Source organism: Macrobrachium rosenbergii, chromosome 6 (genome assembly GCF_040412425.1).
Source record: "Macrobrachium rosenbergii isolate ZJJX-2024 chromosome 6, ASM4041242v1, whole genome shotgun sequence".
Lineage (NCBI taxonomy): Eukaryota > Metazoa > Arthropoda > Malacostraca > Decapoda > Palaemonidae > Macrobrachium > Macrobrachium rosenbergii.
Window position 1 is genome coordinate 10,662,195 of NC_089746.1, and position 15,377 is coordinate 10,677,571.

At 37.5% G+C, this 15,377-nt stretch overlaps 1 long non-coding RNA gene across 1 annotated transcript in view; it reads right to left on the reverse strand.

Moving 5' to 3' along the window:
* Positions 1–12,546, reverse strand: part of LOC136839183 (uncharacterized) — a 147,041-nt gene extending 134,495 nt beyond the window's left edge. The window contains exon 1 of the long non-coding RNA XR_010853245.1: positions 11,931–12,546. This is a non-coding gene — a long non-coding RNA (uncharacterized lncRNA). The remainder of the gene's footprint in view (positions 1–11,930) is intronic.
* Between the last annotated feature and the right edge of the window lie 2,831 nt (positions 12,547–15,377).

Sequence of the window (15,377 nt, forward strand, 5' to 3'; positions counted from 1 at the left end):
CAGAGGCCTTGGAAGTGAAGAAAACAGCTCAACATGGCTCCTGCTGTTTCAGGGGCAGTAGACGGACTTTTATAATAAATAAATAACTTAAAAAAGTGGAGGACCACCCAATAAATGAGGTTTTATTGCGCAAACACCCTTCAAATATCTGTGTGTCTAAGATATATTGTCTTTGTAACTAATTCCTTGCCCAGGTTCTCAAATATGCGTATTCACTTTCACAATGGATGACGCTAGGTGTAACGCAAGATTATAATATAAGTAACCCAATCAATCAATCACCATTCTTTCCGCAACAGTTATTGATGACCAATTAAAAACATTAATTTTAATAGTTATACTGAAACGCGCGAAGATGACAACAGTCGTTGTGACGCAAGATTTTAACATTAAATCAGCCAATCAACGAACCACTTCTGTTTCCAGGACATCGATTTGATATGAAAATGTCCGCTACAGTTAAAATAATAATCAAAAACCATCAATTCTATATTATTCACTTTCATCAGTTATACTGAAACACACGACAGATGACAACAGTTGTTGTGACGTAAGATTATAACATTAAGTCAGCCAAACAATCAAACACTGCTCTTTCCAGGAAGTCAGTTTTGATATGAAAATGTCCGCAACAGTTAAAATAATCAATAAAAAAACATTAACGTCAAGTTATTCACTCCCATCATTTATAACGAAACACACGATAGATGACAGCACTTGTTACGCAAGACCATAACATTGAGCAACTAAATCAACAAATCAATACCCTTTCCAGGACGTCAGTTTCGATATGAAAATGTCCGCTATAGTTAAAAAGATAAAAAAAACCATAAATTTTATGTTATTCACTTTCTTCCGTTATACTGAAAGACGAACATGACAACAGGACGTCGGTTTTTGTATGAAAATGCTCCGCAACAGTTATAATGATAATTTAAAAACCAAACTTTATGATACTCTGTTATTTCCCAAACAGAGCTTTAATATACTGGAAAAAATTCGATGAAAAACACCCAGCAACAAAGCAATTTGAAACACTTAAGAAATCGCTCACGTCTAGACACGAGCAAGCCGTCTCCCATCGGGACAAAAACATAACATCCAGTCACGAGACAGCCCTAAGCATCCAAGCACACCAATTAAGGCCTATTATTCTCTCTCCAATTTAACAGGTCTAAACCGTCGCGGGCACGTGCTAGGCACTTGGGGACGCCTCTAAATCACGATAAGAACCCGTAATCTTAGGAGGCTACCCACTTGCTCCATAAGAAAGTACCCAGTTACAACTTATTACCTTCAAGTACCGCCCGGAGGGACGTCCAGCATATTGGATTATCTCGGAACGCTTAGCCGTTATTGCCTCGAGTGAGGGAGGGCACGTTCAGCTACTTGCCCTGTGGCGGACGCGAAACGGCAGTGACTGTGTAAAACAAGGAGGTTAGATTCCTTGTGTAAAACATGTCTAAAATTAGCGCGAGTATTATAAAAGGGCATTAGGGAGGGGGCACTAAACGCTCTGTGGCCTAGTAAAATGATCTGTATTGTCATAATAATAATAATAATAATAATAATAATAATAATAATAATAATAATAATAATAATAATAATAATAATGAATTCACTGACCACTCAGAATGAAAACACAAAGCAAGAATGTTAGCTTTAGTGCAAACCTAATATAATTACTTATGAAATCTTGCACATTGGTAGCAAAGCAAAAATAATAATCTATTTTCCTTTTTTACAATCAAACTACCTTTGCTTGCAATGACAAATGATGAAATTAATATTCTTTGAATACATATTACTCGTACAAATATAAAACGCCAAACCCAAGTAAAGGAACGTTAGATCACAACTTGAGAGAGAGAGAGAGAGAGAGAGAGAGAGAGAGAGAGAGAGAGAGAGAGAGAGAGAGAGAGAGAGACCTTCTCCTAAAACCATGAAACCATGGCCCCAGTCTCCTAAAAACAAGCCACCCCACCCCTCCCACCCCACCCCACCCCAGAGAGAGAGAGAGAGAGAGAGAGAGAGAGAGAGAGAGAGAGAGATCCGCGTCATCCGGAGCATCTTGCTGTAGACACATTCCAGGGCAGGGAATGAGGCGTTAGCGAGCTGCCAAACCAGTTTATTTATCTTGGAAACCTGCAACGGAAACAACAATTTTGTAATTAAATCAGGAAGAGGAGAAGATGATGACGATGCTGTTGCAGCCTCCGGCAATGGCGCCACATTCCTCTTGCGGCTAAGCGAGAAGAGAGGAAGCATCAGCTTCTAATTCTCGCTCCTTGAGACGGGATAGTTTCCGTACTACACTTATGTAAATGTGACAACCGCCTCCAGATGTAAAAGGATATTTATCTCTCTCTCTCTCTCTCTCTCTCTCTCTCTCTCTCTCTCTCTCTCTCTCTCTCTCTCTCTAAGTCACATATGCGAGTGCTAATAAACAATACTAGTAAAAAGAAAATCATTTTCACCAAAATTGATAAAACACACACACATAGCCTATACAGATTTATCACATGCACAATTGTTCTGTGCGTTAGTAGAATTACTAAAAGGACCTCATTCAAACTGGATGGTATCTAATGGAGTATTTATTTAGAAAAAGTTACAAGCTTTCTTGGACAAACAGTCCACATTATCAAGTATCCGTACAATGAGCAGACGCGTAGTCCAGCTGTATTTATATCTGTGTGCTGGGTACTTTTCATCCTATAATCGCCTAGCTCCTCCTGTGTGACCCCACCCCTCGTGATCTTGGTCTTTCTCTGCTCCCTTCTTCCAGGTGTCCGTTTTCCGTGAAAAAGTATATATATATATATATATATATATATATATATATATATATATATATATATATATATATATATATATATATATATATAAATATATATAAATATATTTATATATATACCAGTATACATATACATATATATAAATAGATATATATATATATACATATATATATTCTTCTTTTAACGTGCTTTTTGCCCATTTGTATGGGGTAAGCACGATGCTTTCTTTTGAAGGACTTTGATTTGGCTTAAGGGTAGACTTTGTAGTCTCGATCGGCTGCTGTATATAAATAGATAAATATACATAAAATACATAAATACACACACACACACACATTATATATATATATATATATATATATATATATATATATATATAAACTGCCAATCTGACCACAGCCTTGATCATTTCATCAGTCCAAGAGCTCAAATCCAAACACCACTACAGGTCCCACAAACGCACCAAAGAAAACGGGAGACAGCTGAGATCTAACCACACCCTTTCCAAAATTATATTTACGACCTCCTTTTTTTCTCTCTTGAATCCTCGCGTTTCAACAAAGAAGACGGTAATAAGGGTAAGGTGTAAAGCGATGACTCACGATAAGGAGGATTCTCACTGTCCACGGTTAGCTACTTCAAAAAAAGAAAGACAAGGAGGGAGGGAGGTTTCTGCAAATATCTTCACACGGGGAGATACGGTTCGCGAGACGCGGCCCTCCAGAAGGTGTATTTACTGCTGCTGCTGCTGCTGACGACAACGTCATTTGTGTGTTCCAAATCCTGCTCGTAGAAAACTAACTATAAGTTTACCAGGTACCTTAATTTAGGTAGTTCTCTTTTTACCAGGGTTCATACAGCTTCCTGAGTGTAGAGGGACAAAAATTTAATATGGATTTATATTATATATATATATATATATATATATATACATATATATATATAATATATAACATATATATATATATATATATATATATATATATATATATATATATATATATATATATATAGGATGGAAATTTGAAAAAAGTTAACTGGCGAGAGTTTTTTCAATTATAATGTTCTTCAAAAATAATTCCAATCCTCAAAAGTAATCAAATGCTACATCAACAACCCACTGGGGGAAGATTCATTTGAAATAAAAGATACGATAATGGACGTATATAATTCTGTAGGATCATAAACTTACAACAAACGTTGAATTACATCCTCGACTAAGGAAACTGGTCGATTCCTTCTCAGGAAATCATTGCACATGCAACAGGATAAACCCCACGAGTTGAAGTGGAATTAAGGCTAACCTCTGGGATAAAAAAAAAAAATCCGTTACATTAAGCGAAGGCGAAAACGGGCAAAGAATTCGCTTCACTGTCGCTTTTCCCTTATTGGTTGTGAGATAATAATTATCCCTATTAAATAACAGCACACGAAGGCCAGTTGATGACAGAAAATGAACAAATAACTTTTTTAAGATGGCGTTAACTGCAAGCAATGATCGATATATCAATGCGGTCACCTAGCTGTGTTAACATCAGAATTCTCGCAATACCAGATTTGCTTCAAAACGAAGATTTTTATGAAAAAAAAACAAAAAATTTAACTGCCAAACCAGTACTAAATACTACTCATCCAAGATAATGCAAAGTGTTAAGGCTCAAACTATGAATTAAAACATAAACTATGAATTAAAACATAAATAAAATTAAACAGTAACGAAAGGACGAACAAACAGGAGAGACAGGGAAGTCTTTGTTAAGAGACCCAAAACTATGATACTAAGGCTACTACTTAAAAAACTGTGGGGTGTGTGTGTGAGAGAGAGAGAGAGAGAGAGAGAGAGAGAGAGAGAGAGAGAGAGAGAGAGAGAGAGAGAGACTTTGGCTTTAAATACACGGTGGAGGTACAACAAAATACCTCCCATATACTTCACCAATACTGTCAAAGGAAATCTTTTTCAAAGCCAACGCAACATATTCCTAAGTCAAACTAGGTCATACGGTTTTCCCATCAGCGCGAATGTAAGATTACTGCAATTAGCATGATGCAAGTTTCACAAATAAAATATACAAGGTTATTATGAGGTATAATTCCTGCTCCTCTATCTTTTTGCGTATTCCAGTGGCGACATCAATTCCATCTGCGCATTATAAGTCAAATTAGGCCCCCATGAGAGAGAGAGAGAGAGAGAGAGAGAGAGAGAGAGAGAGAGAGAGAGAGAGAGAGAGAGAGAATATCTAGTTTACCGTAAAAGGAAAACCATAAATTGGTCGGTTCGTCAAAGCATGGTCTTTGGATCATGCGTTTTATCTTATCCGACTTACATAAAATCATTGGTTTCCCTGATAGCCACATGTTAATATACAGCCTCACATTCTATGGAATAGAATATCCTTTGCACATAGACCTATACTGCAAACACATGCATTTGGCATACCTATGGCACATAAGCCTATACTGCAAACACATGCATCTAGCATACCTATAGCTCATAAGCCTATACTGCAAATACATGCACTTAGCCTACCTATAGCACACAAGCCTATACTGCAAATACATGCATTTAGCATACCAGCACATAAGCCTATACTGCAAACACATGCACTTGGCATACCTATAGCACATGAGCCTATACTGCAAATACATGCACTTGGCATACCCATAGCACATAAGCCTATACTGCAAACACATGCATTTAGCATACCTATAGCACATACCTATAGCACATAAGCCTATACTGCAAACACGTGCATCTAGCATACCTATAGCTCATAAGCCTATACTGCAAATACATGCACTTAACATACCTATAGCACACTAGCCTATACTGCAAATACATGCATTTAGCATACCAGCACATAAGCCTATACTGCAAACACATGCACTTGGCATACCTATAGCACATGAGCCTATACTGTAAATACATGCACTTGGCATACCCATAGCACATAAGCTTATACTGCAAATACATGCACTTAGCATACCTATAGCACATAAGCCTATACTGAAAATACATGAACTTAGCATACCTATACCGCATAAGCCTATACTTCAAATGCATGCATTTAGCATACCTATAACACATAGGCCTATATTGCAAATACATGCATTTAGCATACCTATAGCGCATAGGCCTATACTGCAAATACATACATTTAGCATAGCTATAGCACATAAGCTTATACTGCAAATAAATGCATTTAGCATCCTTATAGCACATAGGTCTATACTGCAAATACATGCATTTAGCAATACCTATAACAAATAGGTCTAGACTGCAAATACATGGTATTTAGCATACCATTAGCACATAAGCCTATACTGCAAATACATGCACTTAGCATACCTAAAACACATAGGTCTATACTGCAAATACATGCATTTAGCATACCTATAACACATAGGTCTATACTGTAAATACATGGCATTTAGCATACCTACAGCACATAAGCCTATACTGCAAATACATGCACTTAGCATACTTATAACACACAGGCCTATACTGAACATACATGCATTTAGCATCATGATTTCATATCTAAACTTGTCTACACGTCCTGTAGTCCGTTACAATACGGCTACATCTACGCTAACGTACTGAGGCGGAAAAAAAACGGCTATGATAAAAACAGCAAAATCTGTTTTTATAGTTTAGCAACAACACTTTTACTCTAGTGACCCCTTTATTCCGAAGTGGCAGCCTCGCCAACCTTGGCACTACTACACTCTGGTGGTTGGTTATCTCAAATTATCTCTATGTTTCTATTTCAAAGATCCATTAAGCAGAGCTCAATACCTTCCAGCTGTGGCCTTCTTCCAATGAGTTGCCTTTGGCACCGGGAATTGTGGAGAGCGCAAAAGGAGGGTAATTTAGCGCAAATATCCAGTACCTTGAAATAGTCCAATGACAAACTCATCTTAGGAGGAACAAGTCTGAGAAGGAAATCCAGTTACCAAGGTTCAGAACGACGACAAAGATAATAATAATAATAATAATAATAATAATAATAATAATAATAATAATAATAATAATAATAATCAGTTTGATTGCTAAAATGATAAAGAAGGAAACAGACTCTCTCCCTTTAGCTTTTAAATGATGACTAAACTCAACTATATGTGGAATGCCAGAGAACAAGGGGGTCAAGATGCTGACCATCCACCTAAATTTAAAAATCTTTACCTTATCTGCTGTGACGCCAGAAAATTAACCGGAATCTAGATAGTTAACGCCGTTGTCTAGATGGTTCTATATATGTAAGCATTAAATGGTTTAATACGCAATAATTTTAAAACAACTATGTACAATAATATTGTACATGAACATCTTAAGTGCAGCCATTAATTATTTCCTTTGCTGAATTCTTTCATAAGTCCTAAAGGTGATTTGGTGAGACGCTGAAAGGAATCAAATGTTGCATTAAGAACTGTTCTCGAGAAATAAACTTCTGAACTGTTACAGGAACAACCTTATTCTCTCTCTCTCTCTCTCTCTCTCTCTCTCTCTCTCTCTCTCGAGCATACACACAACGTTCTATTAAACAAAAATACCATGGATACTTTAACAGAAAAATTCTCAGTCGACTCTCCGTCTCTCTCTCTCTCTCTCTCTCTCTCTCTCTTTCTCTCTCTCTCTCTCTCTCTCTCTCTCTCTCTCTCTCTCTGACAAACACACGCACACACACGTCCATCAAATAACAGAATACCACTAACGTCTTCGCTACTGGAAAATTTACTCGATCCTCTTAACTTCTTCAATAGGTAAACAAATAGGGAAAATAAATATTTACGCTTTGCAGCATGGAGAGTTCAAAATCAGCTAAGTCACCTAAAGATTAAGCCTAGGAGCCATGCTCCTCTCCCTAAGGTTTATGATCAGATTTCTTTGCCTAAAACAAGGGTTCCCAAACTGGGGTACATGTACCCCCTGTGGTACATTTGTACTATTCAGGGGGTACATTGGACCTGAGAGAATTGCCAGTACTGCGCAATACATGATGCAATCTACATTGAGATTGCACAATTTTTTTTATTTCCATAATATTCTCATGCAGTCTACACAACAAATTTCACAAAATTATATCATCACAATATCAATTTCATTGTTTTTCTTTTTCATCCTGAATTTTTAGAGGTAGACAGGAATCTATAAAAATGCCCAAGGGGTATAGAAGAACAAAAACCTTGGGAAACCCGAGTCTAAAACATATTAAAACCTGCAAACATGAACTTAAACGTTCTTAAGGCCCCGGTACTTTAGTGAAGATGCTAAGTGTTAATAAACAAGCATTTCACGATTATTTGTTTTTACTTTGTAATATATATAGCCTAAAACCGAAACAAATAACACCTAACATATAACTTAACAAGTAAAAAAATACGGTAATCTTAATAACGGACATAGGATAAACAATTCACTCGCCAGTAACTGCAAATTTGAATTTTAATCATTCTGGCAACTTTTTCCCCCGCCTTCCCTACTGATAATCCAATAGTACTTGATCGTCTATCTTCCTGGCTCCCCCACGACACGTTAACCGAACGAAAAGCCTAAGTCGCACAGTACAGTTTTTATATAAAAAAATTAACTTTTATTATGTAACGAAAACTTCATCCAGATAACTATATATATTTTCCGACGATCTATCGATATAAACGAAATGTTGTGCTCTCAAGTTTTATTATATCATAAACACTTTACTGTTAATAGGTATACACCGTGTCTGCACCAAGTCGCAAGCGCTTTTATGCATGCATTGAATAAAACGGAAATTGAAAACCGTGGTATAGTACCAATCATATTCTTTGTTGTACGTCATTTGTTTTTAGTAAGTTTATCTTTGGTAATAAAAGAAATATTGAATAGGCTTCATTCTGTAACAATGTCCTTAACGTCGACCTTCCGTGATCTTGTGATTACGTATGTCGACATTTGCACCATATACAACTTACAAGGAAAAATCTGACTGCAAACTCAGAACACAGAGTGAACAAATGAACAGCGATTCGAAAACTGCATAATCAACCAGGCGGCTGCCTAGCCGTGGCACTAGGCCTAACTCGACGGGTAAGGTTAACCCATCTTAATCGTGCACAGTGATAAGTGTAAGCTGGTACATAACTAATACCAATGAAAACTTGGTGTACCATTTCGACAAGAGGAGAAAGGAGATCTGATCAGTATCAGCACCAGATCGTCGTCAGCACCACCATCAGGAGAGGCAGGAGGAGCAAGCTCGTGGCAAGGCAGCGCGTGCGGCGTCATGGTCGGGCAGTCAGCCCACGTGCTTACCAACCCACCGTGACCAACCACAAGCTCCTCCTACGCCAACACCGGTACTTAACTTGCACTTAAACCGATAGATTTTGCTTTCAATTTGCTCTCATAAAATGTTAAGTACAGCATGGGCGATAAATCCTTCTCGACGAGCTAAAATCGTTAGAAATATTGAGACCAGGCACGAACCACCTGCATGTCCAGGACTCATGCTTTCGAAATACAACTGAGCGCCCGAGTGGAGCCTCGCTCGAGAGATGCTTCTAACATGCACAACTACTAAATGTTGAACTGAATTTTCATAGGTGTTGCACATTTACCTGAACTACGGAAACAAAGTATTCGATCTTGCTCACCAGTACGAAAAAAAATACTTTAAAAAAATTAACCACTGACAGCTATATGCGAATATTACGTACGTCTATGGATGTTTGAAGTAATAAAATTAATTCATGAATTAAAGGAAAAAATGGGAGTAGGAACTGCAAACAGTAACTAACTGGTCAGGTACGAGCGATCACATAAAATATTTCCTGAAGCCTACAATAAACAATAACACAACATACACACACATTATATATATATACACACACACACACACACACACACACACATATATATATATATATATATATATATATATATATATATATATATATATTATACTGATTGAGAAAAATTAAGCTGTCACTGCCATGATAGCACATTCATCCCACACCCCATCGAAAATCATAAAAATAAAACTATTTAAACCAAAACTAAAGCCACTTCAATATCACAATGCAACAACCTAGTTCGACTCCTAAACAAGTAAGACTAACAAAATTAAAAACTCAAGGCATTTTATAATAAAAACACAATTTAAGAAATTGCCCAGCCTTTAATTAGACAAAAAATACGTACATAATGCTTCTTATAGTACTACGACATGTGACACGAAATTACGATCAACTTTATTTTCATAATAACAAACGCATCCTAGTTCCTATCCAGGTCAAGGGCCCCAGTCACTGGCGAAAGTTTTCTCACCACCACTATCTTAGCAACAAGTAAAGGAATCCGATTTAAAACAGGAGGAAGGAAGCCTAAGGGAACCCGGGAAGGGAAGTGCTCAAGGTAAAAATAAAAATAAAAATAAGTCACTAGTACCACGCATAAGGCACAAGGTCCTCTAGACGCCGCCTTTAGCAGGAATGGGTTATTTTTCTGTCAACGTAAGTCATTGCTGTTTTAAAAGATAATACACAATTTGCTTCAGCTGTGATATAACAGTAATAATTATATATTTGAGATTGGGAAAACTATCATAATCTCTATCAGTATTGCAAACCCAGCTCCCACCTACATTATAAACGGGAAGGGAAGCGTTCAAGGCAAAAATAAAAATAAAAAATAAAGCACAAGGTTAAGTGAGCTTACAGACAACATGCGTCTAGGCCTAGTACCACTCATAAGACACAAAGTCCTCTACGCGCTATCTTATGCTGGAATCGAGTCATTTCTTACTTTCTTATCGTAAATCATTATTGTTTTAAATTATTATACACAATTATGCTTCCGTTGAGATAAAATGGTAATAATTAGTGTTATTCAATAGTTGAGGTTAAAACACTATTGTAATCACTATTGGTATTACCTGTACAAGCCAAGCTGTCACCTGAGTTAAAGTATATACGAGGGGAAGCAGAAGAATACGGAAAAGACATTAACAGTTACGTATAAGTACACATGAAAATAACATCCTCCCCAAAAGAAGGTTTTTAATGAATAAAATAAAATTTGAAGTAAGACCTGTTAACCTGCCTGACAAAACAAGTGAGAGAGAGGGGGCGGGGAGGTGGTGGAATTTTCATCCTTTAACAATGAACAGCATTACTTTTCAAGCCTCACCCTCATTAATAATAACTGGGGTCCACAACATTCATATATTGCACACAAAATCCTCGGTGAATTTCGCGTTATCCTATCAGCAAAATCATTCTATTGGGTGCTTTAACCATTTACCAAACGATACACGAGAGAAAGGGGGAGAGAGAGAGAGAGAGAGAAAGACCTCTGGAGGTTTGACAAGTTATCCAAGTGGCATCAGTTGGCAGTGCGCAAATATAGTGGTTTTTAAACTTGATACTAATTGTATCCGGTTTACCTCGTCGAAGTTACAGTCTTTGGGATTAGGAAAGTTGTATATCATGTCCTTCTAAATATCTAAATAAGGACTTGGTATATTTTGTACGGAAAATCTTACCGTAAGGTTTCTTAAATCACCGGTTATCAAGGCTCGGGCTAATCTGGCGTATTACGATATCGAGTGTAAACTACCAACAAAATAATGCGTACAAAAGGCTGGGCATGCATCCCAGAATTTATATAACAACAAAAGTAAAGCTGCAATTCAGTTTACATTTATTGTCCATGTAGTTCAGCGTTCACATGCTAGCTGTTTTGAATTTCCATCCTACACACAATGTTAGCAAAGTTCAACTGATAGGCCTAGGAATATGACTGCCGAATCAATCAGTTCAATATTTGGACGAAAACAGACATACCAAACCAATGGTCTGCAATGCTGATCTATATTACCATAAAACGAAATTAAAATGTTGACCTATCAAAGAATGTGTGTTCAAATTACTGTACACACCAGTATCTACGATTTTAATAATATAGCACATTTAACCATAACAATTCAGGCTAACCGTAGCCTTTTGTGTTACAATCCTTTAATATTCTAGACGAACAAAACCTTGTCTGAATCTGTAGGTTTTAAAAGTTGCAGGCAACACCTTCCACGTCTTATGGGCGAAGATTACAGCAGTGCCCAGGGCTTGTAAACATTTACAGAAGCATCAACTCACCCAGTCTCGACGAATCCGTCCTCTTGCCGATTTAAATCGCCGTCGAATATAGAGGAGATTTATGCGCACACTAATTATCAACACTGAATTGTCCGCGATCCGAACATAACTTTCGTAAGATGCGAATTCGATGGAAATTAACTTGACGTCCAGCAAACATGGATAATAAAGCCGGTCTGACCATCTGGACGACGAATGCTCTGATCTGATCTCTTGAAGGTGAGAACGCCAGCCAGTGAGAGTACAGTATCTTTACAGATGAGTGGAGAACGAGCCAATTCCATTTTTTGGTAAACTACCGCGTTGAAGGCACTTAAGAGGTGCTGTTTTGTATCTAAGTGGAAGGGTGTTGATAATATTCGTTATAAACACCTCGAGTGGCATTGTAATATTTGCCCGAATGACTTCTGTGTGGTGCGTTCTTTTTTTTTTTACTAGAATTAGGCAGTAAAAGATAAGCGTTCTGCATTACTTCTGTTAAGCGCTGCCAGTCTGCCATGGCAGTTCGTGGCGTCCCAGAACCCGGAGAGTTGAGCGCATGGTTACCGTCCTTTCATGGTAAAATACCAAGGTTTACTGCATTTTTGCAACAGATCTTGGCTGTCCGATGTAAGCGGCAGTGGCCTATACAACGGAGCGAGATGCAGTAGTTAGAATTACAGTATATTAATTAGGTCTGAACCAAGGTTAGGTTTTAGGCTAGATTTTCTTAGACCTATGTCGTGTTCGAAGATGGATACAAAAATTTGAACACATTAATTTGTAATCTGGTAAAGGGAATAATTAAATTTTGTGTAACAGTGAATCGAATTTGACCGATGTGTTTTCAAATGACCGTAGCCTAATTTCTTAAGACACTTTGCAATAGCTATCCACCAAATAGGTACCTTGAAGTGCCTAGGCGATTCGTGTGCTACTGTGAACAAATATTAGGCCTATTATCCTTAGGAAAGCGTTACTGTAAACGTATTAATGACTTTAATGATATCCATTCCACAAAAAAAATATGTAAATCAATTCAGGCATTATGTTGCAAGGAAAAGATGTGGTTGTTTTTCAACTGTTATTTAAAAAGTAATCCTAACTTCATTGTAAAAGTAATATAGCCCTCAAGTGTAGAACGTATTGGCAACCCTCTCCTTTTTTCTTATGTAAGCACGTGTGTATGTAGTAGGACATTATGCAAATAATATGGGAGAATGATTATATGACAATGCTTTTACCTAACTTCTCATTCTCATCATTTGAATCCACGTTTAGATTTCAACCCCCCATAACATAACAGGAAACATGATATTAGGTGCGTAGTACGTGGTTGCGTTGTTGGTCAAATATGTTTGCGTGATAACCAACGGCGTCAATCATAATCATTTAAGTGGCCGACTTTAAATGCTTTACGTCACATATGATGCGTGACTAGACTGACCATACACATTTGGCAATCTGAGACCCTGAAGTGTGAGCGGTTCGTGTTTTTCATGTTCACATATTTTTGCAAGTTAGATTTATTTTGTGAGATACCCGGATTAACTAGCGCAATATGAGCAGGAACGAAAGAGAGAGAGAGAGAGAGAGAGAGAGAGAGAGAGAGATTGTTGCTGGCACTAGCGAGGGTTCTCTTAGTGATTTTATATATATATATATATATATATATATATATATATATATATATATATATATATATATATATACATATATACAGTATAATATACAGACAGACAGAGAGCCCTAGCTAGTACTAGCAACAGTACTATGTTGCTTTCGGCGAAATCACCTGCAGCTGGCAAAATTACAAGCACGCCTTGAACGAAAGCATTCAACCTTTGCTATTTTTATTAAGGAAGCAATTCGCTGACACACTTCTTAACCTGCCAAGAGAGAAAGGGCGACTAGAACGAAATACTACTGCAATTTGCTTTCCTCGTGAAAATGCTGCTCGAGGTTCAATGGGGGTTTTCAGGAGACCGCTATTTCCTCTTTAGTGGCTACCGGTCACGGTGATATATGGAGGACTGTATTGCCGGTCTTCATTGCGAAATTTTTGTGAAACTTAATAACCTCAAGTTTCGCGTTTAAAAAAACGAAAATTCCAGGAGACTCACGAACTATTTTGTCCCGAGAACAGTCTTGATATTGCTCACAGTTAGCGCCTTAGCCCCAGTCGAAGTTGCTCGGTGTAAACGGAGCAAAGAAAGCGATTGGTTTCACGCTCGATTGGAAATGAGCGTGGTATAATTTATCGTTATCTTTGCATTGTTGGTCGTTGAAAAATATATGCTTGAGTACCTTATAGCTAATGTGTATAAGAACCCCCTTTTCTCTCTCTCTTACTGGCTGCCCGAGGGCAAGAGCCTCTCTCTCTCTCTCTCTCTCTCTCTCTCTCTCTCTCTCTCTCTCTCTCTGCCATATTACACGTCAAAGTGAATTTCTCATTTTATACTGCAATGCAACATACTGTATGTAAAAAAGTTTCGTGATTATACCTTTAAGGCTATAAAGATTAAAAAGGAAAAATTGAACTTGGGTGTCAGTTACTACCAAAGATTTCAATGACGTCTAGAAATCAAAGAATAGTTTCTTGTTTTCTTTTGGCGTCGAGTTTTAGATAATTAACGGACAAATTAAATTACTTAAAAAAAAAACGCCATTTAAGTCCTTTTGACCTCATCAGTGAATGGAGTATGGGGCTGTTAGACAACTGTGATGGGTTTGCAGACACTGGGTAGACGGTTAACAACCTCATCATAAAAGAACAGTAGGATTAGCGCTTTCCTATATATATATATATATATATATATATATATATATATATATATATATATATATATATATATATATATATATATATATATATATATATATATATATATATATATACAGCTTTGTTGGCGTGTGCTGGAACCCGGGGCTGCTGTCTCCCGTGCCTTTCCATCCCCTACCTACCCCGCCCCCACCTGGGGCGGACAAACGGGTTTGCAGGAGGAGGGTGGCTGTGTCATGTCTTCCCCTACTGTCATCCCGGGAGGACAAACAAGATCAGATCCTCTCGGATTTTATTATATATATATATATATATATATATATATATATATATATATATATATATATATATATACTGTATATATACTGTATATAGGCGGCTTTACCTTCTCAGTGACACTTTGGTCTTGTTGTAGTTATCACTACTCAGACTCACGATTCCTGAGACCTAGTTTGCTCTTAGACTAACGCTCTTAGGGACCACCCAATTGTAAATGGGTACCAGTGACAGGGGTAAGGAAAACAGATGTGGGTCCAGCAACCTCGCACTTAAGTCTATTTGCCGAGAAAACTAGAGGCTTTGTCCTCCTAGCTCCAACCCCTCCAATCGGGAATAAGCAGTATGTTGAAAAAATTTGCTTGTGCCTCATCCTTAAACTGGTCTAAGCGGTGTCCACCCATACCAGG